A 26,297-nucleotide genomic window follows, 5' to 3' on the forward strand; every position below is an offset into this window, starting at 1 on the left:
AAGGTTTTTGCTCCTGTAGAAGCTATAAGTTCGTATGAAATCAACCTTGTTTTAAGAAAAACATGTTTTATCCGCGATCTTATGAAAAAAAAACTACACTACCCACAATCCTAAGCGTAGCAGCAATGTCTGCTGATTGGTCCAACTCGCTGTTACCATAGAAACGTTTACCTTACTGGCGAACGGCCCGCCGCTGTTTTTGTAGTGTACCGGGTTGCTCTGCGTCAGGACGTAGACAGCTATACCTCAGCTTTCACGCTTTTCCACTTGAGAGTTTTCATTTACCATCCGAACCACATCGTCATATGTGACTTCAGGCAGGTTGCGGAGAGATTTGGTCCAGCGGTATCTATCGGACTCCGCCATTGTAAAAAGCTAACCGGAAGAGCCGTATCCCTACTAAAAGACGTACTTCCGGTCTTCAATTTTTTCATGACATAGGCCTATTATTTTATATTCTTTCAATATTGTGTATCTCCGCTTCATCTATCAGTGGTGGTGCAGGTCCAGCCTCTGCATTCTTGCTGTTGGCGGAGTAACTTAGAAGTCAAATGTTAATTTCATTAGCCTACTTTAAAAAAATGTAACAGGTTGGAGAACCTGAATTAGAGAACATTTAATTATGTGAAAAGAGCATTATACTACATGGAAACAACTGTGGCACATTGAAATAGGCACTGCATTATATTTATTTAATATGTCAAATGTTTGTAAAGTCATGTAGCCTACAGCCATGACCCTTTTATGCTTAAAGATTTTACTGATTGAATTATGGTTTTATTGTTCATTTTTAGTTGCTGCAATGTTCTTTTTTTCTTTTTCTTTTTTTGCCTGTGGGATACCATGAAAATGAGTATTAGTTCAATAACTTACCTTTCTGTCAGTTTTCACCTGATAATTTAACAGTGATTATTAAGAATTATACTTTTGTATTGACTCGGAAGTATGCAGACGTCTTTTTGTCGTGGTGCTGTTGCCATGGTGAATTGTAATTTCAGAGCTCCATTGATCATGGCTTTTCATAGTCATGGTGAACGCGCTTAACTCAGTCAACCTGCTCAGAGTTGATTGAACTAACTAAATTCAGCTGTTCTGAAACCAAAAACTCAGAATTTTCCATCTCAGGGTAAATCAACTCAGAGTTCAAGTTTTAACTCAGAGTTAGTTGAACCTCCTTAATGAAACAGGCCCCTGTTGCTATGACAGCAACTACGGGACAGCAACACCATTATTTACTCACCCTCATGTTGAAAGGAGCAATTCTAAAGACACTTTTCCATGCAATAACAATGAATGGGAACTGAATGTTTCAAAATTCAATAAAGGACTCAAAAGCACCAAAAATGTAAAAATGGCAGATGTGAATAAAGCCATTTCTAATGAATTCCTATGAACAAAGATTTTCTTTTAAATAACAAATTCCCAACTGTTTCTCACATAAAGCTGTCATATGACTTTAAACAACCTAGAATATAGTGCATGTACTACAATTTTATGGTGCTTTTGTTTCCTTTTTGAAGTTTCAAAGATTCAGTCTCTGATTATTGTAATTGCATGCAATAAAAAAAGCATAGAAGCCATATATTCTCCAGTTGCGTTCAAAAAAGGAAAGCATGCAGGTTTAGAATGACATAATGTTGTGTAAATGATGACATTTGTGCAAGACAATGTAATTGAACAAAGCCTTTTTTGTGGCTAAAAGATAGTTGGTGGCCTTTGAATTTCAGCCTCCCTTCCATGTTTTTTTTTTTTTCTAGCCCCATAACAGGAACACACTATGCTGTTGGCCCATCTCCCCAGCTCCGATCTGCTCTCTCTTATTAGTCATGGCTCTGACAGTGACCACACGCATGCACACACACACACTAGGGTCCAGAGCAATTAGCAAGGTCAGACTTCTAACAGAGGGCACGGCCAGAGTAACCAAGCGTGGTGAACAGAAAGCGAGAGAGTGGGAGACATCAGGGGGATGCAGGCAAAATGTTAGTATAATGCTGCCTAAGAGGAGCAAACAGCAGACTGATGGTGACAGGGTGTGAGAAGGAAAAAAAGACAGTTACACTAGCCCCTGGGTGGAAGGATACGGCACACCATGCCTCTACAGAGGCACACCGACAGATGGCCTTTAATTGGAGGGAAATCCCAATTTATTGGCCCAAAGTGCCACTGGAAACAGAGCATAAAAACAAAACGCAGGCAAGGGGCCGTCAAAGGCACAGACGTGTATGACCGCATGCGAAGGGTCGATGAGAGGCTGTGTGCTGTGCATGCAAACATCTAAATATGCAGATGCACATGTAATATTTCCAGAACATCCCTGCATCACTCCAAAAGAAAAAGAGTGCCATTTGGAGCTTCCATATCCTCTCTCGCTCCCCCTCAATTTTACTAAGAGGAATGGGTGACACGAGTAAAATGGAATTCTCCCTTTTCCCCCTATGGCACTGAAGACAGAGATGGTAGGAGGCAGAATGATGGTTTCATAAAGTGAACTGTCTGCCCAAATGGAGAGGAAGGATGGCATAAAGTCAAGCTGACACTGACAGTAACTCACACACACACGCAAAAAGAAAGAAAGAAAAAAAAAAAACACTACACTGCTGCTCATTTAGCCCTAGTGGGCCCAATCCCCTCGGCATCTATTTTCATTAACGGTGCAGGACCTCGTTTGTGATCGTTGAACGGAACACACTTAACACTGTTACCCCGGCTGTATCTTTCATGTCTGTTCTCTGTACATGAAAGTGCAGATTGCAATTTAGGCATGTCTCCCGATCAATGCCGATAACAGACCAGAGAGCCTCAATGCACATTGGTTACATTGTAAATTTACAGAGCCTGATTTATACTGAAGCTGTCCTCTTACATACAGTATGTAGACATGTCCAATATAAAAGACTGACCTAGCATCTATTCTAAAAATAGTTCTGCAAACAGACTTCAATGGAAAAAAAGCCATGGAACCACATATGAAAAATAAAAAGAGATGCAAAAGAGCCTAAATATAATTGTATGAATATAAACAGATGACTGCAAAGCACTTGCTCTGACCATTTAGGTTGTTTCTGCAGTGTCTGAGAAAAATCTATAAGCAACTCAAAAAGCTGAAACAAGTTGATAGAATAAAAAAAAAAAGTTCAGAATAGGGATGCACCAATTTAAATTTAAATTGTAGTCAATACTGGTAAGCCAAAACTTATTCCCATGTAATGGCTGATAAACAAAAAAATAATATGTAAAAAAAGATTTACACTATTTTGTGGAAATGAGATTTAAGATTTTTCTCAGTATGGCACAGATATATTCTGCATCCATAGTTGTGAGACACTTAGATGCAATTATATTTCAAGAAAACTTTTGAAAAAAGAAGAGACTGTGTAAAAGTCAGTCCAAACTAAATTATCTCCCATATGTCAATTGTGACATTAAGCCCATGCATCTTATAAAAAACAAGGTTTGCTAGAAACTAAATAATGCAAAATCAAAGTAGAAACAAAAAACATACCAATTGTCTCTGTAATCATATTCACACACTGATATATTCTAAAAAGGATAAAACTTGAATATACTCATTTACAGTATTCATCTCTTTTAGTGAACTTTTTGCACACTCCACAACTTTTGTGTCACCTCTCTGGTTGAAAAGCACAAATCAAACCCGTACATAATGATTGGGGAGAAAGGGAGTGTGGCAAAACGATTTGCATCCTCACATAATTAGTCATGGGGCGTGAGATGGCATCTCTTCCCACCATCCCTCTCGATGGCGGGTCCCGCACCCTGGTAATGGACTGGTGTTCAGTAACATTGTGCTTTTAGTGTGCGAGGGGGTGGGAGGGAGGAAAGGAGAGCCGGGGGTCACGTGACCTCACGTGGTGGTAAGCGTGAGCAGTTCAGCGCTGGTGCGCATTCTCAGCGGGGAAATTTGTCCTAATAAAACGTCAGGCCCCAAGCAGAATGAACTGTAATGACTTTCTGAGTTCACTAATGGTCAATAAATCTTAGATTAGAGAGGCCCGGCACAAAACCCGTGCAAGAATAAGCCAAGCGCTTTCATGGACACACACACACAGCCATGTGGCATTGGACGGAATTTGATGGGTTTATTGTCTCAGTTTTCATGTGCTTCTGTTTGATTTGCATAGTACAGACTTTCAAAAGTTGAAGGGTTTAAGACGCATCAATGTTTTAGAAAAAACATTAAACAAAGACAGCTGCAATTTCATCTTCTGATTAATTTCAGTGGGGTTTCAATAAAGACCTGCAGATAATATGTTTTTCAGATCAAATTTGTAAGATGTCTATAGGCTATCAAGGGTCAATGCAAGAAAATAGTGCTCAAAAACTCACAAAAAGCCTACAGATGTTCCAAAAAATTCAAAAAACCTCAAAGAAAGAGAATGAGACCTCTTTCATTTTTTTCAACTAAGAAATAAGAAGAATAAAGCTGATAAATGAGTCGGAAGGTGGCTTGACCCTGCTAACCGCACCCTGTGCGCAGATTGCCTTCTTTACTCTAATGGCTTCACTTATCATTTGGCAGTGGGGGGGAAGGGGGGGTCACACTGAACGAATTGCACCGTGGACTGAAGGGGAAATTGGTGTAGACGATGCGAATCAATCATATTATCCATGTACATACAGCGGTCGCTCCTCCCTCCTCCCAGAAGGAACAAAGAAATGAGCTAGTGATCGCCTCCGATTTGACATTACTGAATGGGGTGTGTTTGGAAAGTGCATTACGAGCGTTTTAAGTTGAAATATTAATATGGATGTTTCCTCTCATCCAGCTTAACTTGATTGTTTTGCTCTCAAAAAATCCAACACACGAAAAAGGAAAATCAAATTTGAGACATCAATCAGAAGAATCAATCATTCAGATGTACAAGCTCACATTATTGTAACCTTTGCTTACTTAAGGGACATTTAGGGAGAGGACAGCGACTACTCAATCAAGACACAATAGGACCAAGTTCCCGCCAGGATGAAATACGCTTGGCTCTTGGCTCCCCGAAGAGCAATTCTTCTCACTTTAAACTGTCTGGCTGTGATTTTTGGCACTTCGGCGTCCAAATACGGACAGGGAAGCAGAGAGCCGTCTGATTAATGTCCAATGTACCGTAGTCTACTTGAGGACATTCAGTGCTGCAATATGTTGCCTCCATCCAGGCGTGCCAACTGGCAGCACAGCACTGAGAGAGACTGGGCATTTGATGAGGATTGGCACACTTTATGGGTCACTTGCTAAAGAGTGCAACTGGCGCACACGCATGGCCAGAGGGAGAGGGAATCAGTGGCCCTCACAGCCCAGAGACATCTCATATTCAAAAAATAAATATATATAAAATCCCCATGCACCACATTGAACAAGTAATACCACTTTGAGACAGAGATTAAGGATGCCGGATTTATTTTCAAGCAGGGTATGTAGGATAAAATGCGTATGTATTCACTGCTAAATTATAACATATTTAAACATGTCTCTAAATGTATTGTGCCCCTCTCTGATAAATGTAAATAATAATAATTATTAAAAAAAATATTTTAATAAGTAACAATACACTTATACACCATTGCCACTAACAATAATAATACAAAAAAAATTTTGGTGGAAGCATTTGGCGGAGGTGAAGTGGTAGTAGGCGGAGTTTCCTTTGCAGCGCTATGTATGCAGCAGTTCGCCGCGAGTCTTCAAACTACACGGGCAGCAGGTAACATTAAGCTAATACGGAAAAGTTACATTTATCCTACCATGCTACTGTAAAAGTTGCGGCAGCATGTGAGTTATGCTTAACAATCATAAAAGTATAACTCAATTTCAGCCGCATTCTGAATCTGACAATGTCATTCGTTTTTGTCCAAAGCCATAGCAAGTGTTATAGCTTGGGGCATACATCTCGTGAAAGGAAATTTTAAGTCCATGTCCAGCTCTAAATTGTAAGGAATTTATATATTTGATTTCATAGTACACTTTACAATAAGGTTCATTTATTTATTATTCATATTAACTAATATTAACTAATCATGAGCAAAACATGTGTTAGGCTACTGTAGGCCTATTTGTTAATCTTAGTTAATAATAAGACAACTTTTAATTGTTTGTTCATGTTATGTCACAGTCTGCATTAACTAATGTTAACAAATACAACTTTTGATTTTAATAATGTTTTAGTAAATGCTGAAATTAATATTAACTAAGATTAATAAATGGTGTAGAAGTGCAGTTCATTATTAGTTCATGTTAACAAATTTAACTAATGAAACCTTGTAAAGTGTTACTGATTTCATGATAGCTAACACTTTCATGAATACATACATAAAATTTATAGCATCAACATAACTAAACATGAATTCCTCATAATTACCTACTTGATTCTCTGTTTTGTTTGGTAAAGTAAATAATATTTAGTAATATTATCATCATTTCCCTATTTTTGTTTGATGTGTTATGCATTCTAATTGTATCAACATCTTTTCATTGGTAATGAAGAGAGGCTCTCTGACCTGCTGCTGCTCTCCATCGAGCGAGATATTCCAAATAATTGTGAGGAAGTCATTAAAATATATAAAAACACAACAGACAGACGGGTACTGCTTTAAATACAGGTGATTTTTAAAAATAAATAAAAGTTTTTTAAATAAGCGCCCTTTTTGGTCCTTCCGCCCCTGCCCCGGAGGAGGTCTGTGCACGCCACTGAACTGAAGAATGACATGTAAATAAAAAAACAGAATCCCAGAATAAAATGAAGGTATTTCCAATAAACATATAAATTCAGATTGAATGATTCTGCTCAACTGGGCGTCATAATAGGTCAATATCACTGAATAATAACTCCATGAATTATAATAATTGCTAAATTTAATTATTTAAAACAAACAGTAATATCGTGCCACTCAAGGCCTTCTGCCTCAATTCAAGTCCAACTTTAATTGTTTACTTCAAAATAAAAACAATATTATAACAAATAAACATAAAAACATCACAGATCACTTATCCAATACCAAAAAAAAAGATAATTGATCCTCAAAACTGCTGCAATAAAGCTCCCAAATGTTAATGTTCAAATTAAAAAAGTCAAATTTAATAAGAGAAACCCCTTAATAAATGTGTTGGCAGTGAGATGGTCAACAGAAAAATTCAAGGTGGGAGGTGGGACATCTCACCCTACATCTGGGACAACCTTCATGGACCACTGCTTCTTTTTGACCCAATGGTCACCGTTCCATTGTTTTGGGGCAAATTAAAAACTTGTAATTGGATCCAGAGCTGAACGGGTGTAGTGGGCGCAAACCTGGCGATTCAAATGTGTTCAGCTAGGCGTCATAATGGTCTCAAGTGCATCTTGAACTTAATTGTGTGTAATTGCACACCAAGTTGTTTGATGCACAGCAAGAGAATGAGCTTTTGGATGAAAATGGCGTGGTACAGTATGCAGCCAAGTGCTGGCAGGGAGTCTCAGGCAGCAGGGACAAAATCTGTGCTTGAATGTGCGGGCATGTGTGTTTTCCGTAAGACTGATCACACAACTCATCTTTAGAGTGGTCCAAAGAATGTGTTGTTTAGCGTGAACAAGCCTTGTCTATTGGAACCTGGTCACAACGCCACAGCGCAAAGATACCTGGATCAAAGCATGTCAAGAGGGGACACAAATTAAAGATCTATTCAATACAAATCCAAGCTGGTTAATGGGATAAACATGGCCAATCTTTTATCTCTGGCACCAGCCATCTTGCAATGTACAACTAAATCGTGTCAGATAAGGTTGCTGTCGCTTTCTCCTCTGGCCATTCTGAGCACTGGTCCGTGTGCTAATCAACATCACAATGTGACAGACACAATAAAAATCAAACAGCATTTATAAAAGTCTATCCGCACCGCTCATGCCAGCAGAGGGCAAAACGGCATTACCGTAGAAGAGAGAGAGTGAACAAGATATATACAGAATATATATAGAATGTGTAAGTGTGTGTGTGCACATTCAGGTAATGCTCACTAATGACCCATCGGGGGGCTGTCAGCTTGGACCGGCGGGCACACTGACTGAGTCCACTTGCTCCCCAGGGGGACAGTGCTGAAGCCCTGCACTGCCCTGTGAAGTCGTTGATCATAAATATTTCAGCCCTCTCTCACGCTCACTTTCTCTCTCCCTCCCTCTCTCTCTATCCATCTAATGCACAGAGAAATTTGGCGGCCGTCATGCCCCCCTTGCTTCACCTGTCACACACCCTATAATTTGGGCTCTCTAGAGAGGCTGCTCCCTTGTGGACAGCTGTCCCCAGGGGAACATCCAGCAGTAGACCCCCAGGAGCTGTAATCACCCACAGCACCTTTAACAGAGGAGGGAGAGGAGAAGATCACTGTGGAAGGATCAACTATGAGACTATGCAGAGTTCATTTTCTAAAGAGTTGCTACAGTCTTGTCAGCATGCAGACAGATCAAATATCTCAATTTCTAAAAGCCCTTTAATTTCAGTGCAGACAAATCTTAAATAAACAAATCATTACTGATCATTGCTGATTCAGATTACCTGAATCTTAAATAAACTAATCATTACTGAGTGCATTTGTTGCATTGCCATTATGGATATTGTCTTGAACGAATACTGAAACCTATAGTGGAATGCAAAAGGTTTCAATTACCGATGCAACTGTAGAATTCAGTTGATGTAGATGTGACACACCATGGTTAGGAGGCCAGGATGGACAGAAGCCAATGGGCAACTTTTTGAGGGGATTTTTAATGACCACAAAGAGTCAGGACCTCGGTTTAACGTCTCATCCAAAGGATGGTGCTTTTTTACAGTATAGTATATGTAAGATGCTACACACCATGACTACACACACTGTGGGCAAAATAAATAACATGAAATATCTATAAAAGTTGGAACAAATGTTTTATTATTTCAAACAAATGTTTTAATTATACATTATCTATATATTGCATCTACTTCATATACAGTACTATACTGTAAAAAAGCACTGTCCTTCGGATGAGACGTTAAACCTAGGTCCTGACACTCTGTGGTCATTAAAATTCCCAGGATGTCCTTCGAAAAAAGAGTAGGGGTTTAACCCCGGCATCCTGGCCAAATTTGCCCATTGGCCTCTGTCCATCATAATGGCCTCCTAACCATCCCCATATATACATTGTGGCAACTTCTCACCAAGAAGCTTGGAACAATTTACCTGCAAACTATGAGCAAGTGTACCAATGATAAATCAGCTTTAAAAACGAAGGGCGATTAAATATCACACCAAATATAAATTCGATTTTTAAAAACAGAAGTTAATAATTTCATGAATATAAGTTTATTGATAAATAAAAACTATGACTTGCTTAGTGCCTAAAACTTTCTACAGTACTTATAGTTTGCAGGTAGGAGTTCGTGGAGGGACCCTTTCCGTCCCATGCAGCATGCCATTGCTCCTGTGCACAAAGCAAGGTACATTATGAAATGATTAACAGAGTCTGGTTTAGAAGAACTAGACTGGCCTGCATCAAACCCAAACCTGATCTTCTCCAAACACTTTTTGGGATGAAGAGGAACACTGACAGCGGGACAGATCCCATCGGCCAACATTAGTGCCTGACCTCACTGATTCCTGTGTCTGAATGGGAGCAAATCCCCACAATCATGCTCTAACTAGGGGTGTGTGATATATATCGTCTACCACAATATCGTAATTGTTGTTTTAACAATGTGCTATTTATGGAAGCAGATTAGTCTCAATTATAATTCACGCAAAAAAACATGATTCACACATACGTAGACAATTTCACATGCATGAAACCTAATTCACGTACACACAAAAAAAAAAATTCACGTGCGTGAAAAAAATATATATTCACAAAAAGCAATTCAGATGCACAAAATAAATATATATTCATAAAATAAATACTTATAGTAATTTATTACCCCTGAACTTTAAGAGTACAATAATATATAATTCATTGATTGATTACTGAGAAGTCTGATGTGCGTATCTTGACATTTATAATTTAAACACGAAGCATTGCATGGACCTCACTAAACATGATGTTCACAAAGACGGTGAGTAGCTAATATATTACCCAGACCTACTACATAAATAAAAAGGACAGCTCTGTATAGTTCATACATGACAAATTTCCGAAAAAGATAATAAATACATAACAATAGAATGAATAAAATACGAAAACATAAGAAATATACACAGTAGCGCGTCACACACTAATTTGCGTAATACCGCCCACGATATAGTTGGGAGACCTCGAGTACCGTAATTATCACAGTATTCACACACACGGATTCCACGACACTTCTCTCCAAAATGCTCACGCTTTAGAAACAAGAGACAATTTTTTTTTTTTTTTTGTGGCGCACTTACTCTTTAGTAATGCTTAATTTCTTAGGCCTATATTAGGCATTTTGCATGACAGAAAATGTGCTGTCAAAAATAAAATACCAAATATTATAATATCTATGGTAATATCGACTTCACATATTTGGATTGCCTCTTGTCTGTCATAATGTCACAAAGTCTCCTCAGAGTCGTAGTCATACAGCAATGCCATTTTTAGTTAATTGAAATAATAATAGATGTTAAGCTGTGGTAGAAATGGCATCCAAACGCCATCTTTCTGGAGCTGAAAAAAGGAAGAGGAGAATGGTTGAGGAAGAAAGACAAGCTCAAAGTAAAGGTATGTTATTCTGACTTCTATAAATAGTGTGTTATTTATTGCTGTATTATTAGTTTTAATAATAATAAATGTAACAATGCCCATGATCGCAGACAGACAGACATGGAAAAATTGGGCCACATTCAGCGTGTTAAGAATTATCTACCCATGCATTTTGTATAGATTTTTACCCTCTGATGAAGTTATCGTAGTTGTTTAAATTAAGGCAGGCCATCTCAAGCCTAGGTGAAGGGTAGGTTGTAAAGAGCATGCAAAATGGCCGTTTTACCCCTTTTGATATGCTAATTATGCAATTAATTTACGTTAACTGTCTCTTTCTCTGCAATTTCTCAACTGAGAATAATGGTCATTAATAATCACTATTATAATTTGAGCAAAATAATCGTGATTATCAGTTTCATTATTATCATGCAGTCCTAACCCACCCCACCCATTCTCCCTCCCCGCTAAAAACAGGTTTCTCCCTCTTTCCAAATTAATATTTAAACCACCATAAAATTTCGAAATAATGCAAAACATTTTTGTTATTGTGATCATCATAAAGGCCTTAAGCTGAAATGTAGTACTGAATTTCTAGTCATAACTGTAACAGTATCTTATGCATTTACAAAAACACCTTTAATTTATGCTTTATTTTATATTTGCTTTATTTTTTTATGTGTGCTTTCTGTCTTTTATGTACTAGAGGCTATGCTGAAATTTCTTAGTTCCTTAGTGTTTTTTCATATGTACGTTGAATGTTACACTTTTATACACTTAAATATTGAGCAATCTATAGCCTCATTTTATATATATATATATATATATAATATATTAAAAATGTTTTATGTACAATTCATACATTTTATTTCATTTATTTGAGTTTCATGTAAATATTTTTTCATATGTATGTTGAATGCTACACTTAATACACATTTACAAACTTAAATTTGTAAGTTTTTTACTCCAGTGGGGCCAATTTTCATGATCTTGCCTAGGGCCCCACAACCCCACGGGCCGGCACTAATCATGTGTGTGAAAACGATTAAAAGTGCTTGCTGTTTTACTGCCTCTAGTGTTCATTTATTTTAGAAACTGCAGTGATATGTACATGCTGGTACATATTTTGCGTTTTGTAAAAATGTTGCCACAGGAACGTTTTTGCAATGAGCCTGTGCAGCCAGGACAACCACTTTGGAAACTGTCACACACACACACACACACGCACACACACACACACACACACACACACACACACACACACACACACACACACACACACACACAAAAAAAAGATTCTAAATTGCAATTTGCCACTTTAAACTTCCTCAGTGCCCTTAATCAGTGTGCAAATGCCATCAAGAACATCCTGTAGGAACATTGTTTTCTCGAAACTTGAGGAGAAAGGACACAATATTTCTCTTTAAAGCACACACCTGAGACAAAAACAAAGAGTTACAAAAAAGTTACATCTCTGAGGTCTTTAAGGAACAGATGGCATCAGAACCAAAACATGTTGAATTTACTTGGAATTTCTTGGGAAAAGGCACAACAATTAATTTAAGTGAAGGAGGTATATTTATCACAGTATAAAAGCACAAAAGGGGTGTTGCTCAAGTATAGAGAGGTTTAAAAATATGCAGAGAAACTTTTTACCGAAATACTAAAGGCACAACAAGAACCTTTGGGAAGTCACGAGGGCAGACGACATCTTCTAATTTTATGTTAGGAATTTTAAATTGTAGGACAAATGTCTGTAAATATCAGTGAGATAATGTTACCTCAAAAAGTTGGGTGTCTTTCAAAAAATAGAAAAGAAAAAAACAATTCAAAAGAAACATTTAAAGAAAAATTTGTATCGCACAAATAATAATTCACCACCAACATAAACCAGTTATACCACCCTAGAGAATATTACCCACATCTTTAAGCATTCTGCCCATGACATATGGCTGAAACTCATATCTACAGGACAGAAGCAAAATAGCATTACTTTGAAGGTCATGTTCTTTACTCTTGGGAATTTGACAGACCAAACATCAGGGTCAAAGGATCAATAGCTTCATTATAGGAATAGTTCAATCAAAGTCATCATTTCCACACTCATAATGATTTTCTTCCTTCCATGAACTACAAAATAAGAACATGCTTTTTTTTTCTAGCTGAAAGTTGCTCTTTTCTTGTGATGTTTTACATTACTGATGTCAAATCTGTCCCAAAGCGTTTCAGGTGCCATGTTTAAATAAAATTTTATGTCTACGGTGGAAGGAGTGATTTTAAGCAAATAACCACATAAATTCGGTCTGGCTTCAAAACGTATTGTTCTTTTATAGTGCTTTTTGGTCCTTTTTGTAGCTTTTTGGCACCGCAAACAACTGGAATGACACAACGTGTATAATCGATCACAGAATTTCCATTTTGAATTTCCAATTTTAGTTTTTTTATCAAAAGAACTATGAACAATATTTCACAAAAAATATTTTGCTTTATTGAGCCACTGAATGAAGGTTAAAATTCAAGGGTATAGCTTTTCTGTTTCGACAAACTGCTTTTCTAACTGTTATATGAATTTCTAGAAATTTCAGAATTTTTAGAATTTTTAGAATTTTCATTCTACTTCCTTTCAATAAAATGTAAAATTCTGAACCCTGTTTGCTACCTCAATTCAAATTTGCAAATTGAATTGGAATTTAAAAATACATTTTCAATTCAATTGGGATTTGAGAATTGTGCACAAACCAATGAATTGTTTGGAGAGGCCACAATAACATCAAAATTGCAATCAAAGTTATAAGCTTCCTTTTCATTGTTCTGTATGAGGGCCTCTGTCTCAATGTCGATATTCAAAAACACATTTCCCAGAGAATCCTCCAAAGAGGCCACTCTGTTTGAAGACAGTCGTTAAAGCAGTTCTCTCATCTGCAGTAAGGGTTTCCTTCTAGCTTCGTCCTTTGAAAGCGTGATTCAATGGCACACCTAAAACAGAGGAAGCTGATACCAGTGCCAGACTCTTTGCCGTGTCCTTGAACGAGATCACTGTGTTTGTCTACGCTAACCACCTATTAACTTTGAATGAGTCATAATGTGAATATACATGAGAATAAATAAAGACAATATCCATTTAAAGTTTAGATGGACTAAATAATTTAGGATAGTGTTTGTATGTGGCACGTGATGAAAATTTCAAAAGTATCAAAATAAATTCTATAGGTAACAGTTGTCTACACCACAGTTTAGAAATCAGAAACAGATGTGCAAGTTTCTTAGAAACCATCAGTTTTATTTTTCCTCACGATCTCTCTCCTGTGATATCCAGCGCTTTCCAAAGCTGCCATTGTAAGAGCCGGCAGGTGTAATCACTCATAATACACATTGTACCACATTCATACACCTTCATTCAATCAGACCATATTGTACAGTCATAAATGCATGTACTGCTCACATGGGGAAAGCATGAGCAGATACAACAGACTGAATGAACTCCCCAGATGGCGGCCCACATTCATGCCCAAAAAGAAATTGTACGGGAAAAGGAAATAATGTTAATTACCGTAAACAAAATCTGTGTCAGACACACTGATATATTTCAGCCCGAGTCAGCGGGCTGGGCCCAGCTTCATGGTTTTGCATGCTTATCTTTTATTCTCGACCCCCTTCCTTCTCTCTGTGATCGCTTTACAAGCTCAGCAGAACTGCAGTCACAGCTGCCATCGGTGGCCCTGTTATCTCTTTGTGTTTTGCAAAAAAAGGAAGATTAGGCATTAAATATCTCCTCCCATCATGCCACTAATTGTTCTTTAACTCGCTTCCTGCTCAGTAAAAGCGCAGAGCCTCATACAGATGATAATGTCACACTGCATGAATTGGGTGTTGATTTGATACACAAATGTAATTGTTGTGTTTAATGAGGGCAGGCGACGCTACGGGGTGAAGACGGTTTATTTAAGTCTTTAAAAACTCTTCCATCTGCAAAAGAAACAGCAAAGTTTAAAAATTGGCTGTGGCTTAATGCATCAGGTCTGAAAGATTATTTTTTTTCCCCTGCATTGTGTACACATGACTCAATCCCTTGTTATCAACAGCAATTTTATATTATTTAAATAAGTGATTAGATGAATATGCATTGATTTTAAATGACTCTCTATTACCATTGTAGTTGTTTTTCTTAAGCAATTAGAGCTTGAAAATCATATTGTAACTAATGAAATGGGCGACCAGTTGGTTCTATGGTTTCGAACTAATTATGAGTTTATGTCAGGACTAATTATGCCAGACAACTGAGACTTTATCACAGTTCATTTGCAAAGAGTAGCCTATGTGAATTATTTAAAAAACAAAACAAAAACAATGGAGAGGAAATATGCTATTACCAAATATCCGGACTGACAAATGCACTCTCAACGAGTCCCTCAAGGTTGGGGGCTGCAGCCGAGATAACGGACATACTCCACAAACAATTTCTGAATTAAAGGTTCATTCAGGGACGAAGCGGGAACAGTCTGATGAGACATGGACAATTATTTCATAACCTCCTGAGAAAGTGCTGCTGAGATCAATTCTCATGCAACGAAAATAATTATTTCACAATTTTTATAGCTAAATATATGACTTTAAAAGTTTGCCATGTATTTTCTGTGTATTTTAATTTACTTTTAATTAAACTATAACTAAAAATAATCTCATTACGTCCTCAACCTTGTGACGGATGTTTTTTTTTTCTTCGTTTTTTTCACAAAAGGAGAATTTTTAAGATTCATTAAACTGTTCTTTCAAAACAGTTAATGTCAGACACCAAACATGAAAATTTTTGAATCAGATTAAATACTGAAGAATCAGCTCAAAAGTAATGTTTCATTTACAAATCGGACTGATCTGGTTCTAGGATTAACTTAATGACTCAATGTCAGAGCTGGTCTTGAGTCAACAGTTGGATTTAACAAACATCAACCTAAATTTGGTCTGTTCACAAGGCTTTAGATTTTCGAAGACTATACTACAAAGATGGTGCAGTCATATTAAAAATGGAAGAAAATGCAGAAGTCCCGACTTCTAAATAAAAAAGCCAATCGACAGTTGGTAAAGTCATTGTGTCAATGCAGCAGCCAGTAGAAGCTTTGGTTGCTGTAGAAACAGTCAGTGTTCTGAGTTGCGTGTTTATGACTGCACATGCGCATTGGCTGGCCAAGCCTGACAAATGCAATTTTTGTCATGATTTATGCATTTAGAAACAAAATTTATGAGACAGTTGTTGTCAGATATCATTGGTGATTTCAAATAGGAAATTTAATTGTAAAGTTGGTGAACAGCTTTGGAGAATTTGATTTTTCCCCATTCAAAGAGATACTTGCATTCCTGAAATAGCTGCCCAAGAGGCATTTCAAAGATGGCTGCCGAGTGAAATGAACTATATATAAAATATAACTATTTTGAACTGTGTTATCCACTTCATTTAGCAACGTGGAAGAAAGCTATTTTCTGTGAATATGCAAGACTTATGATTTGCCCTCTTGGTAAAAATCTAAATGCAGTAAACGGTAAAACTATTTGCGCTACAACCACAGTGTGTTTAATTATGACAATCAATTAAAAGCAAAAAGAGCTGTTTTGTACAGCTAAAAATTACTGTGATTGGATGGATGACACTGCTTTATGGACTGCTTTGATGTGTTTTTTAATGTCATTTTATAGACATGGTCACCATATGGGTTTGAAAATTCATAAGGGTGATTTAACATAGGGTGAAATAACATAATAACAGAATTCTTGTACAAATTCAAATTAATAACTACTCCGTGAAAAGGATGAGGATGATGATTTTGAAGCATGTGTGGGTGAGACTGAGGTCATATCCAGAAGGGTAGTGAGCTTCGGCTATCATTTCTCCTCAGTGGAAGAAAATGGAGTCTCAGTCTCCTGACCACACTGCAGTGACCGCTATTAACTCCAGAACGGGGTGAAACCACAAGCCGTAGGGAAGTACTGTCTACAGACTCTCCTCTCTCATGCACACACACACCTGCAGTTTTTCCACTGCTTTCTCACATTTGCACCTGTAATCAAAAGCATGTGACTACTCTTTCGACAAGAAATCAATACAATAAGCCTTGTTTCTGGAATTCTTACATAGTCCTCTGCCAATAGCATTGTAAGGCTGGAGAAACTGGAAGAACTGGAAGAGAGGGCTATTTTCTGAGAAAACAAAGGAAATTAACATTTGAACTCTTTTGCTATATTACCATCCCCATTCGAGACACGATCACACTTGAGTTGATCCCCTCCCAATTTACACATCATTCCCTTCACCCATCCCTAGACCTGAATTCACCCAAGAATCTATATGGTTTAATGTGAATTATTATCATACAATATTACACGTTTGACATCATTTGAAATGTCTCAGTGTGACTGGTACAAAAGTCTCATTTCCCAAAGAAGTAAAACAAAAGGTAATAAAGTTTTTAAGAATTTAGAGATAACTTGCACACAAAGGAGGGTGTGTCTTCCAGGCAAATGGCCCCCTGCTCTCAAAAGGTGTAAACTCAATGCAAATTCCCATTGTTAGCAGATGTTTCCATGTAAATCAACTTCTGTCCCCAGTAAGTCTGGGACGGTGATTAATGCAAATTCTCACTGTGAACTCATGTTTACATTTGAAAAGAGGTTTCTGCCTTGGTCTGTCTATATAAAGAAATGCAACAAGTGAGCGTTTTGTAGACAAATTGGCCCGTGATGCTGAGAGTGGCCGAGACTCTCAGCTTCATGTATTTTCTAATGTCAGGTTCGCATCTTTTCACTTTATTCCAGAACATTTGATGTTTTGGATTTATTATCTTAGAACTGATTATGAAATTGGCATGATACATTTACCTGACATAATAAATTGTGAACATTTGATTTTATTCTAACTGACTCTGACATTATTTTCAGTAAAGAGTTAAAAAGAATAGTCAAACATTCGCTCCCATTTAATGATGCACATATATCATTAAAACCTCATGAAATAACAAGGTATTACATATGAAAAAATGTATTTCATTTAATCAAAATAATTTGCCACCAGAAAAGACAGTAATGCGCAGAGACCTTCATCCGCTGACCGGATGCCTCCATTGGGCCGATTAAGTCGGGCTTACAGCATTATTTATTAACAAAGCAAACAAAGCAGTCCCAAAAACACTGCATGATATTTTTCAACTATTCATAATTCAGTTTAACCAGGCAATAATTGCTAAATCACAGAATATAAAAAAAGTGTTATTTATCTGCTGCAGTTGTAAACTAATACACATATATTATGATTCTGGTCAGCAACAGTATATATAAAATTTTTATACTATTTAGTTTAAATAAATTAAGTTGAAGTGAGTGTTAGATGATGGCAAAAGTAATCTAAATGTAAAGTGGAAATTGGCATGCACAATCAAATATCTAGTATCAGCTGATACCGAGCAATTCATTCTTAGTGAGAATAAAGAAACATTTATCATGAGTGTATGGAGACCATAAAGCTCATATATGGCACACCAAAATGCTGCATTTTGTCAGTATGTCTGAATTGGTCTGTGCCTCATACAAGTTTGACTGAACGACTGAAAAAACATATTTCATGAACATACTGTAGTTCCTCAATTAATCCTGTGTATTTGTATAAGTTATTCTACACCACCCACAATGACTGATGCCCGGGTCCATGTCTGGCCTCCATGGTTGCTTTTCATTTGCTTTTAATGACTATTTGCTCAGCGTAACAAGGCTCTTAGACGTTTCTCGACAACCTAGCGGATTCACAACGATGCAGGCAGATAAAGAGAGAAAAGTCCTAGTCTGTTGATATAACGCCAACCACTGCGTGAGAATGCATATATGAGACCAACACCTGAGTGGAGCTGTTTCATACTGGCAACATGACTTGACCCTGCCACTAAACCACAGCATCCTGCTGTGAGACAGAGTGTGACTCCAGAATGGATATAGTGATAAAAGAAATCTAAAATGCACAGTGTCATTTATCTCACTCTACGTAAGGCATAAAAGCCTTTTAGTGACTCTAATTGGGCTTCTTGTAACCATGACGCTGCCTCATAGAAGGCTGTGATATATTCAGTGCGAGCTACAGTGAAATTTCTTAAGCTGATCAAAACAGATGTTGCAAATATATTTAGAGTCATATTGCTGCCTCGAGGGGAAAATAAGTGCTGCTGACGTGTGGCAGAACAGCACAGGCACCTATTCAGCACCTCATTCATACCCTATAATGACCCTGATATGAGTAGCTCAGTCACACTGGGTTTACAAAGCATTTACTCAGTTCATATTGCTTTTATTGTGTAATGTCTGAGCCGGATCTACTTTGAAGTATTAAGACGTATTCTTCAGCACAAGTCCACCCAAGACTTTTGACATCTGGAACAAATGGTTTAACAAGATCAATTATCTGCACCATGTCTCTTATTGTGTTGTTTTATAACCTGCGTGTCAGAAATCCTATCTGCTTGTTAAGTAATCCAATAGCTGGGCAAAGACATCAGGGCTGCATTATCATGTCTGAGCATCAGGACAAACAGAATTATTCACAGGCTTTGTGTGTGATCATGGGCTGTCAGATGCACTTCAGCAAGAGGACAGTTCCTCACTGTTGTTCCCATAAGAGGAAATACGAGCAGTGTGAGAGAGAATGGAAGATTGATAGAGGGAAAAAAGTAAATGTGGAACAATTGTGGTTGACGAAGGTTGTTGAAAAATCTAGCCTTATGCTAATATAAATCATCTGATACATGGTTTGTTGGTGGTCTAATATAGTCTACTAGCTTGGACCAGCTAGAAACCATCTACCACATTCCAAGGCCATAAACAAGTCTTGAACATTGATCAAACCAATTGTTTTGAAGGAGAAAGTAATGTAGTAACAGTCCTTTTCATTTAAAGGAATTAAATATTTAAAGGATTTAAGTAAATAAAAAATTAAGTACTAGATGTATTGTGAAGTAATCAATTTGTCATATCCATATGCCGAAAACCGTTGTTCATGTTTCGTCTCATCACATTCAATTATGAATTACATGAATTATGTTAATGATAGCCTATATCTTCCAATTCAAAACGAAATTTATTAAAAAAGTCAAATCACTTTGAATCACTTGTATATTACTTTCAGTAGTTTCTATTGTAAAATAGTAGTCCATGCTTATCCGCTTACATTTTACCTCTCACTCTTTTACCTTTAAAAGTGATGCAGTGCACTCAAATTCAAGGCTTCTGTGAACAGTAAAGATTATTTTAATTGATTTGCCATTTCAATTATTATGACACTGACATACTGTTAAGGTGGGGGTTGAGGGTAATTGAGGGTTGTTGTCCCTCTCAATGTCTATGGAGAGTACGGCACTGCCACATTCCAAATGACAGTTAAAGAGAGAAGGGAAGTTAGGAACGGAACAAAAAATTACTAAGAAAAGGAGGAGTAAGAAGTGAAGATAAAAGAGAGTGAAATAGGAAATAAAGAGACTGGGAATGTGGAAGGACAAGTCAGCACAGAGGAGCAGGTGGGCAGAGCCATTGGAGCAATCCTAGAGTTTCTCCTCTCCAAAACAGAAAAAGCTGCACACAGCTGCCAGCACACATGTCTCATTTATAAGCATTTTACATGCTCGTGTCTCTGCATGTGTGTGTATGGAAGGCAGCAGCACTCCTTGCGTCTAGAGAAAATGTCACCAGCCTGGCAAAGTGGGCTGGAACGGCAAGGCAATGGTGAATATGATCATTTAGGGGCGGCTTGATATTTTTAACCTGCTGGTGGGAAAATGTGCTCATTAAAAAACAAAGACAGAAGGAGAAGGCAAATTGGTCCCATTTATGGCACCCATTCCCCTCTCTCTTCTTTATTGTCTTGCTTGTGTGTTTTGCTGCATGTGGTGCGGTGAAAGCGCAACTGATTGCGCTGAATGTGCTGAGAGGGAAAAATGCTCCGTGCCCAGCAGGGGCATGTGGATGGCATATGGAAAACAATACATTCTAGGAGGAGAGAGAAAAGACAGAGAAATGGAAATAGAATGAGCAAGAGGAAATGATGTTGGAGACAAATACATGGTTCAACTTGCATCTAGGCAGAGTACTAGATGGTCACTGTGACCATGGTAAAGAAAACATACTTGATGACACACTTCAAACTACAGTACAGTATTGTATGAGAAATTCATGTCAGCAGATGTCATATATGGCATTAAATAGTACCTCGCATCCATCCATTCAGGGTATTTCCCTGCCTACAGCCTAAGATGGTGGGATATGCTCCGGCATCCCTGACCCTACATAGGACAAGCAGGCAAGTTTAGGACAATATTTGAAAATGGTTTGATGGATGGATGGATGTCACATCTCATTTCTTATTAAATGAATGAGCTATTTTATCAAATGTCACAATGAAATCAAAGAGATTTAAATGATTAAACTTCATTTTTCAATAAACTAAATATAGGGTGCATTTGATTTTGCTTGATTAATGATTTTACTTACTCGACCAGCCATAAATCGGAACAGTTTTTAGTTTTATTTTGGCCAATCTCTATTCCAGACTTGCACACAAACTGCATTGCAATCATTTCCCAAAATGTCATTTGTGTGAAAATATTACGAAGTCTGTAAACAGGACATTGACACAGGCCGGACACGGGACACGCCGAAGACGGTCGTAAAGAGGAGAACAGAGACACGCCAGGAGCTTGTACCAGCTTACTGCCCATGATGCTCAAAATTTAGGAAGAAAAAAATATAGATATTTAATTGGTTTGGTTTATATAAATTAATCTCTGAAGGCAACTGACTCTCTTCAGAAAAGTTTCGATGACATTTTCTTTTTCTCTTACCTCTGTATAAAGTAAGCACAGCACTGCTTTGTGTACAGCGGTAACAAAGAAAACGCTATATCATGCTGTTCCATAAGCGCCACCTACTGGCAGAGAGTGAATTTGCAATTGCATTCAGTATGTGTGCCGTTTTTGTTTTGTGCATGTATGTTTTATGTATGTAGCATAATTTCACAGAGTCAGACCATTCTGTTTTTGCTTTCAATTTTGAAATTATCCAATCTTATTTAAATCAAAAACAACTGCTCATGCTACATGTGTGTAGCATCTTTGTTTGCATTCGGCCTGTAATAAAGCAAATAAACAGCAAATAAATTTACCTGAAGAAAAAATAATTCAGCTACTGGTATCAGAATTGGCAAATTTGCGTGTAAAAAATGGAATAATCAAAAATCATGATCAGTGCATCCCTAAACTTGACCTTTTCCAAAATTACTAGCCAATGGATGGTTGAATGGATTGATGGTTGATTGAATCATTGATTGATAGATTGATTGATCGATCGATTTCATTTCATTTCGGCAAGTTGAACTGTATCTTTCAAATTACCTATTGCTGGCCCAGATCTACCATACGGGCAATCTGGGCACGTGCCCAGGGGGCCTTGCGCAGAGAGGGGCCCTTCGTGATGGGAGTTTTTTTTAAATATAAAAATATAAAGGTAAATGAAAATACCATATATATATTTAGGTATATCTCGAGAACCCTTCGCTCAATATTCCCCACAAGGCCTTTTGAACGAGCCCACCCACGAGGTCCAACTCGCCCGGGGCCCCGAGTTATAGCCGTTCAAAGTCGGGGGTCCCAGCGAACGGCGATCTGGCCACTTTTGCGCAGGCACGTGCACAGGTAGGGCTCAACCTGTGCAGAGCACATGCCCTTTTTGCCCTTACACTCCGATGTGCCCTTTTTTTTGGTGTGGTGGTGTTTTTTTTCTTTTCTTCAATAAATCAATGCTATTGGTAACCCTTTACGTCTGTCTGTCTGTTTTACAAATATTTAGTCAATGAAAGTTTTTAAAAAGAGCTTGTGTAAATCTTATTCGATCCTCAAACTGTCATAACTCCGCCCCCTCTATCTTGACTGAATTCTCGAATCAACTGAAGTTCCGCAGCAGACAGCAGCTGAACAAAGTTTTGCAAGGGTAAACAAAGATCTTGTTGTTTGATTAAGTACTAAACACTATGTCTATAAAGTCTCATATTTTATTCATTTGATGTCTGACTGAGACATGTGGGACCTGAGAGAGAGGTCCAGCATTTGCCATCTCATAGCCAATACCATAGCCTACACTTAAATAGCCTGTGCATACAGTAGCATTCCATCTTTTATAAAATGAGATTTTGGCCAAATGTATTTTACAACAGGAAAAACTTATATATATACCCATATAGCTACAACAAACTAGTTTGTAACCTGTTGATGAAAATGTAATGTGATGCCACCGGCGCCGTTTTAATGACGGACAAAATGCACATTTGCACACATTCGCTGGTTAAAAACCCCGTAACTGCATTTGAGTTTGACTTTTGTAAAATGTTAACAATATATTGATAAGTAATACATCAACATAGCCTATAATTTGTTTTTACCATTGGAAAATCATAAGCACAAGTGCGCCCCCGCACTGTTTCGTACTGGAATTTACACAAAGCGACTGAGTGATCCTCGTCACCTAGGTAACATTTATTTCTAAGAAATTTCTTCTTTGATTTATGACTGCTGATAAACTTAATTTATTAACATTTAATCATGTTATAGTAATAATATTCAATTATGGTTAATTTAAGGCTGTTAATATGCACGTATTCGCTATCTAGCTAATTTTTGAATCTATATTATTCTATAGGCTACTCTCCGCTTGTCTTCACATGTATAAATGTAGTAAAACATGTTTTTTAAGGGCTTAAGGGCTAAAGCAGCCCTGAAACTAGGGATGGGACGGTATGAAAATGTCATATCACGATAATACTGACCAAAATTATCGTGATTATCAATATTATCACGGTTTTGTTAAAACGAGATGAAACTGTTCAAAAATAACTGATGCTCAAGTTTTATATTTGAAAATCAACAAACAACAAATAAAACAAGCAGCTCTATGCACTTTTTTAAGCAAGATTCTATTCTGCGGCATTTCTTTCCTTATAATGACCGTCGTCAATAGCAACGCATTATAACACAGCGCACATCCATGTATCACAACGGACGCGCTCTCTCGTTTCATTCAAAAGCAACTTGCCGTCTTGCGTCTCCGTTTTTGATTGTACTGAAAATGAAATCAGAGTTGATTTATTGTTTACAGAGTATTGATGTGATCATCTTGTCTGGATGATTGTTTTGTACACTGTACAAAATGAATTTATAAACAGGTAAGATTTAAAACATTAATCTCAATTTAATATGTCCCCGTAATTATGTGGTTAAAAAAAACACAATGATCACAATGAATGTCACTCTTAATAGTCTTGTTTGAACTTGTTTGTTCGTCTTTGGCTCAAAGCCACTTGCTGTGAACTTTTCTTCAAGTGAGTGAGATAAAATATTTTAACTCAAAACTAAATTTTGTGCCCAGTTATTTCCCAGACGTAGTTTTGGTATTGTGGTCAAAGTTAACTTGCCTTGCCTTCACTATACAACAGTGGGTGATGGTCACACAAGACTACTCGGCAGATTTGAAGCGTTTCCCCCTATTGCAGCGACTTTTTTTGTGCATGTTCTGCAGACAATAAAAAAAATAAAAATTGCGCACTGCGCCAGACTGTTGCTGGCTGGACAGGATTTACAGTGAGTTATTAAAATCGCGATAATCAAACACAGTTTTAATGAGAATTAAATTTTAAACGATAATACTAACCGTCGGTACATTTTATCGTGGTTTATAGTGAAACCGGTAATCGCCCCATCCCTACCTGAAACCCTGTAAATCTATATTATTATTATTATGGTTGTTATTAATAGTGAATAAATCTAAAGCTTTTGAGACTATTATTTTGTGTTATTGAATTTGTCATGAAGATGTGACCATTTCTTCCTTTTATGTAGGCTTACTAAATAATCTTAATATAAAAAAAAAATTATAAAAAAAAAAAACAGGGAGGAGGGTGCCCTTTTTCAGTTTCAACACATGCCCCTCAAAAGGTCTGCGCACGGCCCTGCTCTCGCGTTCGAGCAAGGGTCCCCGTGGGACCTCCTCACCCGAATTTGAGCTCTCTGGGTCTTCGCGTGGCCGAGATACGAGCGATTTTCTTCTGAGATTGTGACGTCACTGGCGGCCGCCATTTTGAATTATGCCCGATGGTTTTCGGCTAATATCTCCACGAAAACACCACCAAAAATTCAGAAATTCTGGTGCCTCCTTTGGAGGGTGTGGTTGTCAGGTAGGGGAGGGGGGCCCATGAGCTTCAGTTCCCAGGGGCCCCTGGGGGTACTAATCCAGCCTTGACCTATTGATCATTCGTGTTTATTTAGCCTACTATTAACTAGTAGTAAAGAGTAACAGATGATCGGTTCACGTGCTGCTTGAACTCTGTCAGAGATGTCACGTCACATTTACAATTCACACATTTACAAATTTATGTGCCAAAATGGTGTTTATTGTTTGAATTTCGTAATTAAATTGACAGAATCTGAGAGCTGAGAATTTGTTTCATATCAATAGTAACCTTCTCTGTCTTGTCTGTCGGTGTCAGTGTCCTCTTTGCTTCGCGATTTTTCTCTGCGTGAGAAAATGGATGTGTGGCGTGAGAGCGTGTAAAAAGTGACAATTGCGTGAGTCTCACCGGTGAATGCGTGAGAGTTGGCAGCCCTGCTGATTCAGTTTGTAAATGTTTTTGGTGGGTGTGCTTGTGCTGTCGTGGTCTTGTTCATTTGCCATGTTGTTTGTGTATCTGTATGGCAAACGCGCGGGGGGAGGGCTGAGCCCGTTCAGAACTACGGGAGCCCAGAGGGGAGCGTCGGCGAATGTTAAAGAGAAAACCGATTTTTATTCAAACAAATCGACATAAACTACACATTCGAGTTAATCGATGAAATCTATTTATCGCCCAGCCCTAGTACGCACATAAGGATACATCTCAAGTTATCAGATTCTCTCATACACACAATTTGTTCCTAAACACCATGCACAGCATTTTAAGCATAATTTGATGAGCAGTGGTATAACGGAGGTGGTATTTTGATGTACCTTTTGTCAGACTGGACGCTTTATTACTTCCTTCATTGGACAGTGGGGTGTAATTCTTGAGGGAGATTAAGGAACAGGGGTCAAATGACACATCTTTAATGAGCTTTTCAGCTTATACATCAAACTAGTCTATCTGTTTCAACGCCTCTCTGATTAAGCACTTAATTAGGGGCTGGCATTTCCCACTTAGCCTTTCCATAACATCTGGGTTAAATTTGTCTGATTTGGAGGCTTTCATGCCAGTAATTATTTCAACCTTTCTTAAATGTCACCAAGACTGAGTTCTGAGATGCCACACTGGGGCCTCTCCTCTAGAACAAGTCCAGTCATTAAATCAGCAGCCACCCATGGACGTTCCAGAAACATCTGCACTGCTTGACAAGGTCTGGGAATAGTGTTTGCATAGTTATGTCGTCATATGAGATCTCTTATCTCGTCCTGGAGGGGGTGATTATGGTATGGTTGGTTGGTGGTACTGAAAACCCGCAAACACTGATTTCTAAAAGGATTACACATGTTATTCAGTGTTCTTTTCATCTCAAGCACCAAGGTTTACAGAAAAGAGCATGCCAGGCATGCTGAAAAAAA

Source organism: Abramis brama (genome assembly GCF_963993115.1).
Source record: "Abramis brama genome assembly, chromosome: 2".
NCBI lineage: Eukaryota > Metazoa > Chordata > Actinopteri > Cypriniformes > Leuciscidae > Abramis > Abramis brama.